Source organism: Monodelphis domestica, chromosome 4 (assembly GCF_027887165.1).
Source record: "Monodelphis domestica isolate mMonDom1 chromosome 4, mMonDom1.pri, whole genome shotgun sequence".
In the NCBI taxonomy this organism is placed as follows: Eukaryota; Metazoa; Chordata; class Mammalia; order Didelphimorphia; family Didelphidae; genus Monodelphis; species Monodelphis domestica.
Window position 1 is genome coordinate 84,168,603 of NC_077230.1, and position 15,856 is coordinate 84,184,458.

At 41.2% G+C, this 15,856-nt stretch overlaps 1 protein-coding gene across 2 annotated transcripts in view; it reads right to left on the reverse strand.

The window, feature by feature from the left end:
• GPR156 (G protein-coupled receptor 156) overlaps positions 1-14,578 on the reverse strand; it is a 129,819-nt gene extending 115,241 nt beyond the window's left edge. Inside the window, exon 1 of one of the 2 annotated variants that reach the window (XM_007493750.3) lies at positions 14,393-14,578. The gene's annotated coding sequence lies outside the window, so the exon portion shown is untranslated. Of the gene's footprint in view, positions 1-4,732; positions 5,139-14,392 lie in introns of those variants that run through there. The other variant, XM_007493747.3, reaches the window with a different exon arrangement.
• Positions 14,579-15,856: the final 1,278 nt, after the last annotated feature.

The window sequence follows — 15,856 nt, forward strand, 5'->3', positions numbered from 1 at the left end:
GTGGGAGGAGTTTCCCTCGAAACTGAAGAAATCCCATCTCTATCCTATTTCTAAGGAACTACCAGTGTAGAAACTGCCTCCTCTGATGTAGACTAGCAACTCATCTGTAACTTAAAATGATGGAGGGGGCAGCTGGGCTCAGTGGATTGAGAGCCAGGCCCAGAGATCAGAGGTCTTGGGTTCAAATTTTACCTCAGACACTTCCTGGCTGTGTGACCTTGGGCAAGTCACTTGACCCCCATTGCCTAGTCCTTACCACTCTTCTGCCTTAGAACCAATACACAGTATTGATTCCAAGATGGAAGGTAAGGGTTTTTTTTAAAAAATGATGGAGAGTTGCCTGGGACACTGAGAGGTTAAATAACCTGCCTACTGTCAAATGGCCAGTATGTATTGGAAGCAGATTTGAACTGAGAGCTTCTTAACTGCCAGGTCAACTTTCTATTTTTTTTTAAGGCTGATCCTCCTCCCCATCAGTCAGGAGAATGTGGAGATATGCATATCATCCTCTGCACACTGTTATTGTCATGACAACTGGACTTCAAATGAGATAAGATCTGGAAAGCACTTTGCCATTGTTCTCTCAGTGGAACCATATAACCGTCCTATGAGTTAGATGTTATAGACATTATAGTGCCTGGTTTGTGGATTAGGAAAACTGAGGACAGGAGCAATTTAATGATTTGTCCAGGATCACATAATTATCTGAGTGCGGGATATCTTTCCATATAACAGTAGCAAAAGAGAGCAAATAAGAAAAAATCTTCCAGAGGTCATCACTGGTGCATCCTAAGAGGTGTCTTTTCTATCACCCGTTAGGAAGTTTTTCTCTATAATCTCTAAGGCCCTTTCAGCTTTAGCTATGATTTGAAGTTGTTTCATAATATTTGTTGTTGTTCGTTTATGTCGGACTCGTCATGACCCCATTTGGGGCTTTCTTGGCAAAGGTATTAGAGTGCTCTGTCATTCCTTCTCCATCTTATTTACAGATGAAAACTGGGGCAAATAGGGCTAAGTAACTTGCCCAAGGCCAGACAGCTACTAAGTTTCTGAGGGCATATGTTGAACTCAAGTCTTCCTGACTCCAGGCTCAGTGCTCTGTCCACTAAGCCACCCAGCTGACCATATTGCAGAAGATATCAGAGGCCAATGGCTATTCTAAATGTTGACGGGAAACCACACCGTGATTGGCTGAACGTACCCAATAAAGTCTTTTTGTTTTCACACTTCTTCACATGAGAGAACAACGTAACTCTTTTCCTTCACTCAACACTCACCCACCACTCAGGACAAGGGTCTAGAACAATTTTCTACTATAATATATCTATGATACAGAAATGAAGGTTAGAAAATGCCACGTCATTCACGCACTGGTGAGACTTTCTCAACTACAAGATTTCATAAGAGGAGGCTTTGAGAAAGTGGAAAAATAATTTATTGGCAATACCGAAAGGGAAGGACTGTAACTCACTATAGAGAGCCATTGTATCAAATCTAGCCCAAACCAGTTGGGTCACTAGGAATTAATGCAAAATGCCTGCCTTCTGCCATGACAGTGGCTCTTGGGTGAAATGAGTCAGCCCAACCTCAATCCACTTTGGGACGGAATCTTTCTGTACCCGCTCTACATTAAAGAAAAATGAGGAGTTCTTTTTCTCTTCTCTACAAAGGTGAATCCCTTACTTCATCCTATTCCCAGAAAAGAGTGAGACAAGGGAAAAGATATTTACTTTTGAGTGGAAGATATATTTCCTGAGGATAGGAAAGGTTATTGTTCTCTGGGGCATGTCTCACCCATATAATATTTACCATCCTGAATTACATTAAAGGATAGCCTAGGACTCCACTATTGTTAATTAGGTTCTACAACTGTGATAATTGTCTTGTTAAGTGCATTTTATGGATGAATTATGAATGGGGAAACTGAGGCCAAAAAAGAAAAAGAAGAAGTTCCCGTGACTAGACAATGAGTTGAGGTAGAGTAATAAATAAATCTGAGGTTACTAAGAACTGGTTCCCTACCCCTTTTAATACAACACTTATTTTTAAAATCTTTCTTTAAGCAGTCATTTTTAGACTACATTCTCAGAGTTCTGGGTGGCATGATGGATAGAGCAGTAGACCTGGAGTCAGAAAGAACTGAGTTCAAATATTTTTTACCTCACATATTTTTTTAGCTCTGTGACCTCGAGCAAGTCTCTGTCTGCCTCTCAGTTTCCTTAGCTGTAAAATGAGGATAATAATAGCACTAACTCCCAAGGGTTCTTGTAAGGATAAAATAAATGAATATTTTTAAAGTTCTTAGCACAGTGACTGGAACAAAGGTGCTTAATAAATCCCTTCAAAAATTGTTTACTATGTGATAGACGCTAGAGATACAAAGACAAATGCAAAACCAGTCCCTGACCTCAAGGAGCAAACGTTCTACTATAGGCAAGCGGCATGTACATGCAGATACATAAATAGGAGATAAAGACAAAGTAATTCTGGGAGGTGGGAGAAATGCAAGCAATTGGGGGAATCAGGAAAGACCTGGGATACCTAAAGCTCCTGTCAGATGTTTCTACAATCCCTCCCTCTTCTAAGAAACAATGTTGTTCAACAAATGTGTTTCTGTTTCAAGAGATTACTTTAAAAATATTGATTTGCACATTTGATTAAGAAAATATATTTTCCTTTCTTTCTTTTTTAAGTCTTTACTTTCTGTCTTAATAATAACTCCAAGAAAGAAGAATAGGGGCAAGACAAACAGATAAATGACTTGCCCAGGGTCCCACAGTTAGGAGTATCTGAGGCCAAATTTGGACCCAGGTCCTTCTGACCCCAGGCCTGGCACTCTATCCAAGGAAATAGCCTTTTAATCAGTCAGTTCAATTGTACGGCATGTTGAATGTCATTTACAATACACTTTGTACTGTAGCAAACAAGAGTAAGCACTTGAATGTCTCATACTATGCTAGGTGCCAAGTTTACCAAAGAAAAAACCAAATCGTCCCAATAATTTATATAATACAATAGCTTCTGATGTGCTTATTCAAGCCAAAGACTCTTGGTAGTTGAATACACTTCTTATAAACTTTCTTTTCCATTTTTAAACCCAAGTTTTCCCTTCTCTGAGATTGCCCCAAGGGGATGTTCTTTTCTCTATATAATTCAGCAAAGTTGCATTGGTTTTTCCAAGTCCAGTAACTGCCTCCAGCCCTTTCCCAAATAATCATCCAAGCCCTTGAGTTTGCGTGTTGAGTGCCCAGGGAAATTTTGTTTAAAAAGACCTCCCTTTTTAATCCATCATCTGGAATCCACTAGATGGTGGAGTATTGAAACTGACGTCAGGCGGTCCTGAACTCTGGCCTCAAAGTCTTACTGGCTGTATGACTCTGGGCAAGTCCCATAACTGCTCTCACTCTCAGTTTCCTCATCTAAAAATGGAAGTAAAAATGGCACCTATTTCATCAGAGTTGTTGCAAAGCTGTAATGAGATGTGTAAAGAACTTTGCAACCTCTGGAACATTATATCAGTGCTAGCTTTTATTAGTGATCTCTTGCAATGATCCTTAAAGAGGGCTCAAACTCTGAGGAAGTGACAGCACAGAGTAGCCTCTGCTCCCCTCACTCAGAGGCAGATGCCCTCTATAGTCATTTAACTCAAGGCCTGAAGAGTCCTTTTACTGACTTTATTTCTTTTTATCCACCTCCATTCAGCCTCAATTGATAAGTTCTGTTCCTGGAACAGATCAATAAATAATCAATCAAACTTTTATTAGCATCTTCTATGTTCTAGGTACTGTACTAAGTGCTAGGAATACAAAAAGGGGCAGAAGACAGTCCCTATCCTCAAGGAGCTTATAGTCTAGTGAGAGAGAGAACATGCAGATACACACACACATATGTATACAAAGCAAGATCTAGACAGGTTAAAAAGGATCTAATTAGTATAGAGAAGACACTGGAACTAAGAAGAGTTGAGGAAGGCTTCCTGTAGGAGGTGGGATTTTAGTTTGGGAGGTCAGTAATCAGAACAGAAGAGGGAAAGAATTCTAAGCATGGGAGATTCTGTTTTCTCAAGACCTTGAGACAGGGAAAGAAAGGAACTAACATGGTCCTCCTGCCTGCTCCCCACTGCTAGAGGGCAGGAATGTTTTTCCCCCCATTTTTTTCTATTTTGTTTTGTTTTGTTTTGTTTTGGTCTTTGTGCCCTACCATAGTTTTTGGCACATAGAAGCCATTTACTATCCAAGTAACCTTGAATAAATCCTTCCTCTGCTCTGAGACCTCTTTTTTCTCATTTTATAAAATAGGGTTAATAATCCTTACATACTGACTACCTCCTGAGTTGCTAATGTGGAATTTTGCTTTGTAAATGCTAAAATCCTATAAAATGAGCCATTTAATAAATATTATCCCATTGAAATGAGCTAATTTAATCAACATAGATACTCTCTCACTCTAAAAGATCAAATCTCCTCTACCCAGAATCTCAGAGTTGGAAGATAATCCCTGGGCCCTTCTAGTCCACCCCATACCTGGAAAGGAATCCCTTTGATCAGTGGAAATATAGAGCCACAGACACAGAATCTCAGAATTGAAAAGGTTCTCAGTGACCATCTAAGCCAACCTATATTTGGTCAAGAATCCCCTTAAACACTGAATCATAGGATTTCAAAGTTGGAAAGGACCATAAGAGTCACCCAGACCAGCCCATACCCCCAAAGTAATCCTCACTAAGACACACCTGACAAGTGGTCAAACTGCCCCTGCTTGAATATTGCTGATCGTCAGGGGAGCCCACCAACTCTGGAAGCACACCAGTCCACTTTCAGCTAGTTAAAAGGTAACGTGGCAGAGTAGATAGAACACTGGACTAGGAAGCCAAGGTTCAAATTCCAGCTGAAATACTTCCCAGCAGTGTGATCCTGCACTTCATGTACAGCTAGGCTTCAAAAATAAATAAATAAAACCAATCAGTGATCAAACATCTGATGATGTGTCCATCTACAGAAAACCTACCTCTGGATGAAGGATAGTCACATAGTACCTTTATTCTAAGACTTTCCATCTTGATGGGATGTGCTGGTGTTTTGCCTCTATTCTCATAGCCTTAGAACCTAAGGGCACCTCCGTTCCATGATGAGGTACTAGAATAGTTCTTTGATGGACACTCTGAGCATGTGATACCTTCATTTCATATTCTATATCATCATGACCCCAAAGACTATAGCTGGGTTGATGATATTAAAAAAAATCAAGGGGATGGGCAACTAGGTAGCTCAGCAGATTGAGAGCTAGGAGACAGGAGGTTAAATTCTAGCCTTAGACACTTCCTAGTTGTGTGACCCTGGGCAAGTCTCTTAAACCCTAACCTTCACTGCTTTTCTATCTTGGAATCAACACACAGTATTCTAAACAGAATGTATGGGTTTGGGGTGTTTTTTGTTTTGTTTTGTTTTGTTTTTAAGCCAAGGGAATAAGGTCTTGTGAATTTGCAGGCATATTGGATAAATTTGGCAGAACCCAACCCAGGGTTAAAAGAAGGGAGGAAGACTACCTGGTGTAGTCAAAAGAGCACTGGCTCTGGGGTTAGAGGACTTAGAGAGCATGTGAAATAAGTCAAACTCTCCATTTATAATTCTACGATCATATGATTATAGGAGAGTACAAAGGGAGACTTAGATGAGATGGCCTCTGAGTTCTTTCTAGATTTAAATTTATAATTCAGAAGTTTGGGCTCAGGAACAACACTCAAGCTCAAGTTTTAGCGCTCTTCCACAGTGAATTCTGGTCTCTGCCTTCTCTCTTTGTGCAGAGTGGCCTGCTTATGTAGGAAAGAAACAAAATAGAGCACATGCAATATATGCCATGTTGTCAAATGGACCGAGACAAGATTTCTATAAAGGGGCCTTCTAAGTGACAGAAACATAAAAATTAAAAATGTAGGGACTAAAAAATAAATAACAATAGTTAGGAATAGAGAGAGAAAAACAAACGTGTAGAATGTCAAATGAATTTGGGATAGAGACAGCAAGAAACAAAGAATATATGCCAACAAATGGATGAATAAACCCAAAAAAGTAATGCTTATTCTGCAAACACCATGCTAGGTGTTGCAGATAAATATTCAAACATTGAGATAGTCCCTGCCTATAAGAAGCTTATACTCCCATAAGGAGGTGACACATATAGAGGAGCAATATCCAAAGAAGGAAGTTTTTGTCTGGGAAATTCCAGGAATGGTGGAGTTGATCCATAGGTCAATCAGTTATCCGTGTATCCATGATTTCATGTGATTGGGCACTCTCTTCCCTAATGCAGATAGAAATCCATTCAAGCCTTCTCATCCCATACTACTCTTCCCCATTTGGTTCTGGCCTGTGATATACTTGTCCTCATGATTCCATAAATGGTCCAAAAAGGATCCTCCCTGACACCCATATACTTGTGGCCTTTCTTTTCAGAAGTTATACAACCTTTGCTCACTTGGGAATTAGAGGCTGAGATAAGTTTAAGGATGGGGTTTCTCCTCGTGCCCATTTTATGTAAACTCCTTGAAAGGATGTAGTTCCAGTCTTTTTGTTTGTACCCTCGTTGCCTACCAGTTAACATAGCAGGTGCTTAATAAAAAAGCTTATTGCGTGAAGCTGTCTCAAGCCTGAATCTATAAACCCTTCTTCATCCTCTGTAGAGCAGAAGCAGAGGTCTGGGCACGAAAGGTGACCTCAGTGATTTAAAGCAAACAGAGCTAAAGGAGAGATAGGAAGGACAAGAGTTGGGTTTTAAGAAGCAACTTACTAAAACTGGGCACATGACCAGTAAGATGGTGGACTAGACATTTGGTCCAGTTATCACTAGCTCTAAAGAATCTCAAGAAAAAGAATTATGAGCCAGAGATAGAACAATTGCCATTGTTTCCAGAGTACTAGAAAGCAAGAAGCCCACCTTGGTAAAAAGCCTTATTTATTAACAGTGGAGAATCCATTTCCCCTTCCCTACCAGCACCTACACACAAACTGACCCCATGGGTTTGTGCTTTGGGACTCATTTAGAGATTTCCCTGCTGCTACAGTTTCTACTGATACATAATACCCCATCCTCCTCCAGTATCAGGTTGCAGTAAGCAGTGGACCTCAACACCAGCTGGACAATAACAGAGAAGATTAAGGGATAGAAATGGGGGATTCTTTTCCTCTTCCTAGAGTGACCCCTAGGCTAGGCAATCCCCAAAGGCTGAAACCACACCAGAACATCCCCTCTACCATCCCCTTAACCTTCCAAAATTGACAGCCACAGACTCAGCCCAGTCAGAGTCTGAAGAATGGAAGTAACTGGGAGAGAGAGAGACAATGCTGGGGGAAGAGGAGACCTTAAGGAAAGGGGACTAGAATCCAGCTGGGACTGGTTCTGTCAAAAGTAACTTCCCCAGCTTGGAATGAGGCTAAGATGGCTTTGAGGTCCAGCCTCAGATTTAACAAAGAAAGGAATAGCAAAGTAAATAATAGAATATGGGGGGGGGGATTAAAACCACCCAAGAACTGAAGATAATAAAAATTCTGTTAAAAACCTTGGACACAAGTAGATATGCTAAGAGTGAAGATACTAGAATTAGAGGGATGCTGACTAACAAAATTTCCAAAATATTACAAATGTCTCTAAGTAGTGCAAACTAAGGGAAATTGAGCCAATACCAGATGAAACATCGAACCCTACTCATTCATAAGAAAGCATGAAACCACAGAAGAATGTTATGGAATGGTTCAACTGAAAAAGTGGAATCTTGGGAAAAGTTCGAAGGAAGCAAATGGCAACCTAGATGGCCCATGCTGCAGAAGTAAATTAGCAGAAGAGAAAACAAAAAACAACAACTTGAAGTCACGGTGGTAAATCTCTCTATATAAGTAAAAGATATGGCAATCAATTGGGAATACAGATATACTGAAGTGAATGAGTATCTGGTAAAAATAGAAGCAAAAAGCATTAACAGTTTAAAAAAACACCACAATCTTTATACTTAGCTTATATACTTTATACTAAGCTTAGCACACTGATCTTAAAGACTGGATAAATAAACAATTTAAGGACCACAAGCCTTCCAGAAGAATAAAATTAGTCAAAAAACCTGAATATCCTAATATAAGAAATAAAACCAGAAAATTACCTAGAATGTCCCAGTCCAGAAAAAGAAGGTGCCAATTGAAAGACTACATAGATTGCTCCTAGGAAAAACAAAACAAAACCAAAAAACCTTTGCTTCCAACCAAAAGGTTTTCTGGGAAACTCCTCACTAGCAGGAATGGTTTCCTAGGAATTTATCTGTGCCTTTTCCCTGATTAAATAAAGTGGGAATGCAGTGAAGATTGCCATTACTTTGGAAAAGGGGATAGATAGCTGAAATCCTACACTTGGATTCCTCACGTTTTCCATTCCCCAACAAAAGCTTTCCAATTTAGAGTATGTTGTTGTTTTTCAGTTGTTTCAGCCATGTCTAGCTCTGTGAGCCCATTTTGGGGTTTTCTTGGATACTGGAGTGGTTTGCCATTTTCTTCTCTAACTCATTTTATAGATGAGAAAACGGATGCAAACAGAGTGAAATAATTTGCCCAGGGAAACACAGCCAGGAAGTATCTGAGGTCAGATTTGAAAAAAAGATGAGTATTCCTGATTCCAGGACAAACACTCTATCCATCCTGCCACTTAGCTGCCCAATATGGAATATGTCGTTTACAGCATATGCTATGGAATCGATGCTTCTTCTGTCATTATCATTCCCCTCCCTCCCCTATCCACCCCCAATAAAAAATCTGGCCTTACAAAATTTGAATGCAGTCTAAAAGAAAACACAGCTTAAATTTAACAGGCGTCCCCTATTAGCAATTTTCCACTGCCCTTCCTCTCCAGCCCTGTCCTGCCTCCCTTCTCTCAAGTTCATGTAGGAGTTGCTGCTTCAGAATAAGAAAAGCAGGTCCTAAAAAGCAGAAATTCTTTTCCCAGAGGTCATGGATGCATTGCCAATTGACAGCTTTATGGATCCACTCAATATCCCAGTGATTCCCTGGTGTTTAATAAATGCTTGCTGACTGATTAGTTGATGCATCTCATTGCAATGCTCATCATTTCTTCCTCACTGCTCAGAACCTCTCTCCCCCACCTCTTCCTGCCAGGACCAAATCCTTGAGGTTGGAAAGAACTTCTAGGAAGAAGCAGTTAGAATAGAAAAGCACTCCTGGAGATCTGCCTCCCTAAAGAGATGCCTTCTGCCTTGTGGCTTAGAATCCACTTCCCTATGGTAGGTGGATGATCCTAGATCTGCTGCTCACAACAGCAGAGAAGGCTCTATAGGGTTTAATGCCATGGAGCAAAAACATGGGCAGAGGTGATGGACTCCAGGGAATAATGGGGTTTGTAAGCTTTGCAACTAACTGAAGGACAGTTCCAGCAGCAGAGGACACAGTAAGAGGGACCCAGCTGGGTTAGTCTCCTCTTCAGTCATAAAAATCCCATTGAAGCTGGGGATTGTGGGATGGGGGGAGCAATGGGGGAAGGAGTTCTAGGGAGAGTGGGAGAGAGTAATTGGCCTTTTGTGTATAGCCTTATCCTTTTGTCCTTTTGGAGATACATCATTTCACATCAATGCAATATACAGGACGGTCCTCACCAGTATCAATAACCAATGGTTATCATAACCACCAAGGTGAAAGCCCAAAGCAGGTCATTGATCCAATTACCTATTTACTCTATTCAGAACATAGGTTGCCTCCAATTATGTGATTGTTGTTCAGTCATTTTCAATCCCATCTGACTTTCATGACTACATTTGGCATTTTCTTGGCAAATATTAGAGTGTGTTGCCATTTCCTTCAATAGTTCATTTTCCAGATGAATAAACTGAAGCCAGTAGAGTGAAGTGACTTGCCCAGAGTCACATAGCTAGTAAGTGTCTGAAGCCAGATTTTATCTCGGAGATAGCAGTCTTCCTGACTCCAAGGCCAGCACTACATCCATTGCCCCACCTAGCTGCTCCCTCCAAATATGAAATGTGTCCATAAAATAATTTCTCTTTGAAAGGAAAGAAAAAATCCCATCCATATCTAGCCAACTCAACAAATACTTAATAAGCACCTATTATTTGCCAGACATGGTGTTAAGCAGTAGTGACAAAGAAAAACAAAGAAAAACCAGGGGTTGCCCTAAAGAAGCTTATAATCTAATGGGGAGACAACATGCAAACTATTACTAAAAACCAGTTATACCAAGAATAAACTGAGGTCAATATCAGAGGGAAAGCCCTAAGATGAACAACGATTACATTTCAAGGTTTCTGTGATTTTATTAGTATGGGAGCTCTCCAACTGGGTTGATCACAACACAAGCATGCCTTCTTATCCTCTGGGAATCTTCTCTGTTTCCTCCTGTAAATCCTCCACAGGGGGCCCATTCTGTACAGTTCTTCCTGTCCTCCTTTATATGTGTCCCAGGAGGTCCATCTAGTGTGCTAGAACCTCCTAGCACATACGTATATGGAATATACTTATAAGATATATCTTTGAAAGAAAAAAATACATAAATAAGCATACAAAGTGAGACCTTTCTCCCTCCATGTGTTACCACCGAATGGGTGCCAGCAGAACATGGGAGGTTATGTATTACTTGATCTCCCCATGTGGCATCCCTTCAGTTTTACACAAGCCTGTTTTGGGGAGTATGTGGCCTATATTAAGACCAGTGGGGCATATCATATTTTACTATTTAGTTCTTATAGTAATTTCTGGTCTGGTCTTCAACTCTGGCACATACTGTCTCTGTGATTCTGAGCAAGTCAATTAATCCCTTAGAGCTACAGGCAACTTTTAAAAACTATAGGCAGCTTTGATCCAGCCATACCACTGCTGGATTTATACCCCAAAGAGATCATAAGGAAAAAGACCTGTACAAGAATATGTATAGCTAGTTGTGTAACCTTTGGCAAGTAATTTAACCTCCATTGCCTAGCTCTTTTTGCTCTTCTGCTTTGGAACAAATACTTAGTGTCAGTTCTAAGACAGAAGGTAAGGGTTTAAAAAGGAAAAAAAAACAAGTAAACAAAAAACTTTAGATTGCTGAGCAATTTCCCTGAATTGGTAGAAGGATGTCTTATTAGTTCCTACTGATACCAGTTGAAATCACATATCCATGTCTGCCCTTTGATCCAGCCATAGCACTGCTGGGTTTGTACCCCAAAGAGATAATAATGAAAAAGACTTGTACAAGAATATTCATAGCTGCACTCTTTGTGGTGGCAAAAATATTGGAAAATGAGGGGATGCCCATCAATTGGGGAATGGCTGAACAAACTGTGGTCTATGTTGGTGATGGAATACTATTGTGCTAAAAGGAATAATAAAGTGGAGGAATTCCATGGAGACTGGAACAACCACCAGGAAGTGATGCAGAGTGAGAGGAGCAGAACCAGGAAAACATTGTACACAGAGACTGATACACTGTGGTACAATTAAATGTAATGGACTTCTCTACGAGTAGCAATGCAATGATCCAGGACAATTCTGAGGGTCTCATGAGAAAGGTCACTATCCACAAACAGAGGAAAAACTGTGGGAGCAGAAACACAGAAGAAAAACAACTACTTGATTACATGGGTCAAAGGGATATGGCTGGGGATGTAGACTCTAAATGATCACCCTAGTGCAAACATTAACAACATGGAAGTAGGTTCTGATCAAAGACACATGTAAAACCCAGTGGAATTGTTCGTCAGCTATGGGAATGGGTGGGAGCAGGGGAGGGAAAGAATATGATCCTTGTAACCAAGGAAAGATGTTCTAAATTGACTAGTTAAATAAAATTTTCAAAAAAAAAAACCCTAATAAAATGGCACCTAACTCTCAAAAAAAAAAAAAGAAATCATATGTCTGTCCATCCTTCAGTCAATCAATCAGCAAGTATTTATTACATGCCTACTGTGTGTTAGGCATTGTATTAGGTGTTGAGGACATAAAATAAAAAAAGAAACAGTTCCTGCCCTTAAGGGGCTTACATTCAGTTAGAAAAGAAAACATATACATAGGTTAATATGGCATGTCATGGAATGATTTAGTTCAGTATTAAGCTATTAAAGTTTACTATTAAAACTTAAAAAAAATAAGTCATTAAAGTTTAAGACTAAAATAAGACTTTGGGGACATCTTGTGTATATATACATATATATGATGCATATATAAATGCATGGTGATATGTATAATAAATACATGCACAAAATACATAAAATAAAGACAAGATCATATTTGGGGGAATAGAGCATTAGCAGCTTCACGTAGGTGGTGTTTGCCCCAATTATCAGCATGAGGTTGGGATATATGTCTCTATCAAGCATATTATCTATATGTATGTGTAGGAGCAGAGTAAAAAGTAAAATTCTTCATTTAAAAAATGAACGAGTATAAAAGAAAATGGGCTAATCATCACGAAAGTAATGGATAACCAAAGGACAGCCTATATGCTCCTTTGGGGAGGACCTTGAAAGGCCAAAATACAGAGATTGTAACACATCGGGTGAACTCCTTGAGAAAAATGTACAGGATGCTGGCTGGGTAGGTGGGAGTGGTTGTATGGTGCATCATTGGAAGTCACACTCACCCTGATGAGATCACAGATCCATCTGAGTAGACCAGGTATATGTGCAAAACAGTGCGCTAATACTGTTATGTATCTTCCAGTCCCGGAACGACGTTATATTTAGTAAATTGTTAATACATGTTTAATGAACAAATGAAGAGTAGCTATTTACACACACACACACACACACACACACACACACACACACACACAGTCAATGGATCTACTGTTAGCAGATGGCTTCCACATTCTCATCATCTGATCTAAAACCTATAACCTCTCCATGGCTGCTAGGGAAACTCTAGTTCTGATCAAAGGCAATGAAAAAGGGGAACCTACCTCAGGGAAGTAATATTCCCCACTCCTATCTATATACGCTAGAAAGAGCAACAATAGGGCTCTTGGTGGGGAGGGGCAGGGGGCTAAAGTTTGGTGCTTTCTTCATTCATCCATTAAAATGTAAGATCTGTTTGAGTGGTGATTGTTTTATTCTTTGCACCTAGATCCCAGTGCCTGGCAAATTATTGGGGCTTAATAAATTCTTAATGATTGATGGATGGATGGATGGATGGGTGGATGGATGGATGGATGGATGGATGGATGGAGGATTTCCATTTCAATGACAGAGTGGCTGATCTTTATCATTCCAGGATCCAAAAATCTATCTCCAGGTAATGAAAGTATTCACTTTGGGCAATTGTGGAAAAGAAAGAAAGAAACTGGGAGGTATAGTTGCACATAATAGCTAAGGATGAAGTTGGTTGGGGATTGCTACATACCTGGCAAAAAGACTCAAAAGACTTAGAAGGCTTCTTGGTTTCAACCCCCAGAAATGAATAGTTTATCAGAAAAACGATTCAAAGCAGCAAAGCCCAGGTGTAGCTTCTATGATAATATCACTGTACCTATGAACATTCTCTACCACTAATGTAGCTCCCCCTAGGACAATAGGCATGAGGGAGTCTCTGAACTCCTTAAAGTTTCTAGAATTTTTATTTACTCTTACAGACTTCACATAAGGGAAAGGGGGTAGGGAATGTTGCTTTGTCCCTCTCCGCCCCCATCTCTTAGGTTATAAAGGTACCGTTGGGCCCAATGAGGTCTCAATTTCAAGCCAGTGTAGGTGAAAAAGCATTGTGTGGAGAGTCAGAGAAGCTGAGTTCCAATTCTGCTAATTAATCGTAGTTTCTCTGCAGAACTTGTAAAACAACTCTTCAGCCTAGCTGGACCTCGGTTTCCTCATCAGTAAAATAAGTGGCGATGTGGGGTGTGGATTAGATGGCCTCTGAAGTTCCCTCCAACTTCAGATCCAGGGTCCTATTATAAATTCCTATAGAGAACTCTGCTCACCACAGTCTTCTGTAAAGTAGAAGGGCTGTGGCAAGAACACAGAACATTCTCTCATGATTCCCACAGATTAAAGACTGGAGGTGGCAGGAGGAACAGGAACGGGACCGCGGGAAGTCTTGAAACAGACAATTCTGCAAAGAATGGCAGTCTACATGGACCCTACCTATCACAACCCACGGGGTTATTTGGCTCAGGGAAAATTAAAGCGTGCAATGGCTCCCCATGTTCTCATCTGTGCGGTAATTGCTCTGTCCGTTCCCTGGCTTTCCTCCTGCCATGGAATAGCGAGGACAGGCCATTCTCCCTGACCCGAGGTGAACTCAATACTGAGTTTTTAACCTTTCCGCATGCTTAACCATCTCCGGACTCCTGGATCAGGCTCCCGCAGCCTCCCCACCACACGTGAAGGAGTCGGGACTCGAACTCACAGCCGCGCACTCACCTGAAAGTTGCCCGCCCCCTGCAGATCCTGGACAGGCGCCGAGACTAGGTGAAGGTGATGGTATGATGGTGTTGAGTCTCCCCGGACTTCCTCGGTCCTGGTCTCAGGGGAGGACCAGGAGGATGCAACCGGAGGTGCCAGGCAGAGGAAGTTTCAGACTGAAGGCTGTGCTCTCCTGGGCAAAGCTCTTAAAAATTCAGCTCCTCTCTCTCCTCCCCTCCCCTCCCCTCCCTTCCCTTCTCCTGCCGCTGCCACCGCCTTCTGCTCCCGCCGGGGCCATCCTTTCAACCCCGCCTCCATTTCCCTCCTCCTCCCGCCCCCCCCCCCCCCAGGCCTTTTCACTCTCTGCTCGGCCACAACAAACCCTTTTCCTGTTTCCCAGACCCCCTCTCTCCATCTTCTCCTTTTCCATTCTTCTGCCGGAGTGTCCTGTGACAGGTTTCACTTTTCTCCATTCTGAAGACAGATCTTGAGGATTCCCCAAGATGAGGTACCCATCTTCGGTCCATTCCAAGCATTCATGGAAAACTGGAGTGGGAGAGGGGGGAGTTTAGGATGAAATCGCCTGAGATGGGAGAAAAAAATGGGCTTCATTTTCTTCTCCTGACTTTCTAAGTGTGATCCTGGGCAGTTTCTGTCATTAACACCTTTATTCTTTGTTTGCTGCAGGTTGCAGATTTCTGTGGGCCAAAGCACCCAAACTTTAATTCAATAAATTGAGATTTGCTAGGAGAGAGAACTCAGGATTGCACAATAAAGAAGAGGCTCTTTCAGAACTTGTTGAGGCGAAGGTGAGAGGGAGGAATTTTGACTTGATTTCCTCTCTCTAACACCTGGAATCCCAGTTAATCCAATTTCATCCTGTTGTCACCCTGGACAACATGATCCAGTGAAAAGAGCCCTGGATTTAGAGTGACAGGTCATGGATTCAAATTCTGCCTCAAATACTTAACTAAGTGACATTGGGCAAGTTTCTGGACCTTCTTGCAATTCTCAATAAAATGAGGGATGGACTGGAATGAAATTAGCTTCTGAGGTTCCTGACTAAATCTATGATCCCATGATCTTAGTTTCATGAGGTGACAGGGAACTGGAACATCTACCAGGCATTTATTGATGCCTTTCTTCATCGACAGGACTGAACAATTTGTCTCCTGGGAGATGATTGTTGGTTGTTCAGTCTTGTCTGACTTCATGACTCCACATGAGGGTTTTTTGGCAAAGAGACTGAAATATGGCTTGTCATTTTTTTCTCTGGCTTATTTTATAGGAGAGGGACTGGGACAAGTAGTATTAAATGACTTGGCCAGTATCATTCAGTTACTAAGTGTCTGAAGCCAGATTTGACCTCAGGAAGATGAGTCTTTCTGATTCCAGGCCCAGGACTCTATCCCCTGTGCCATTTTGCTGCCCATTGTCTAGTCTAGAGACTACTGTCTAGGATGAAAGAGCTAGTAGTGGGCA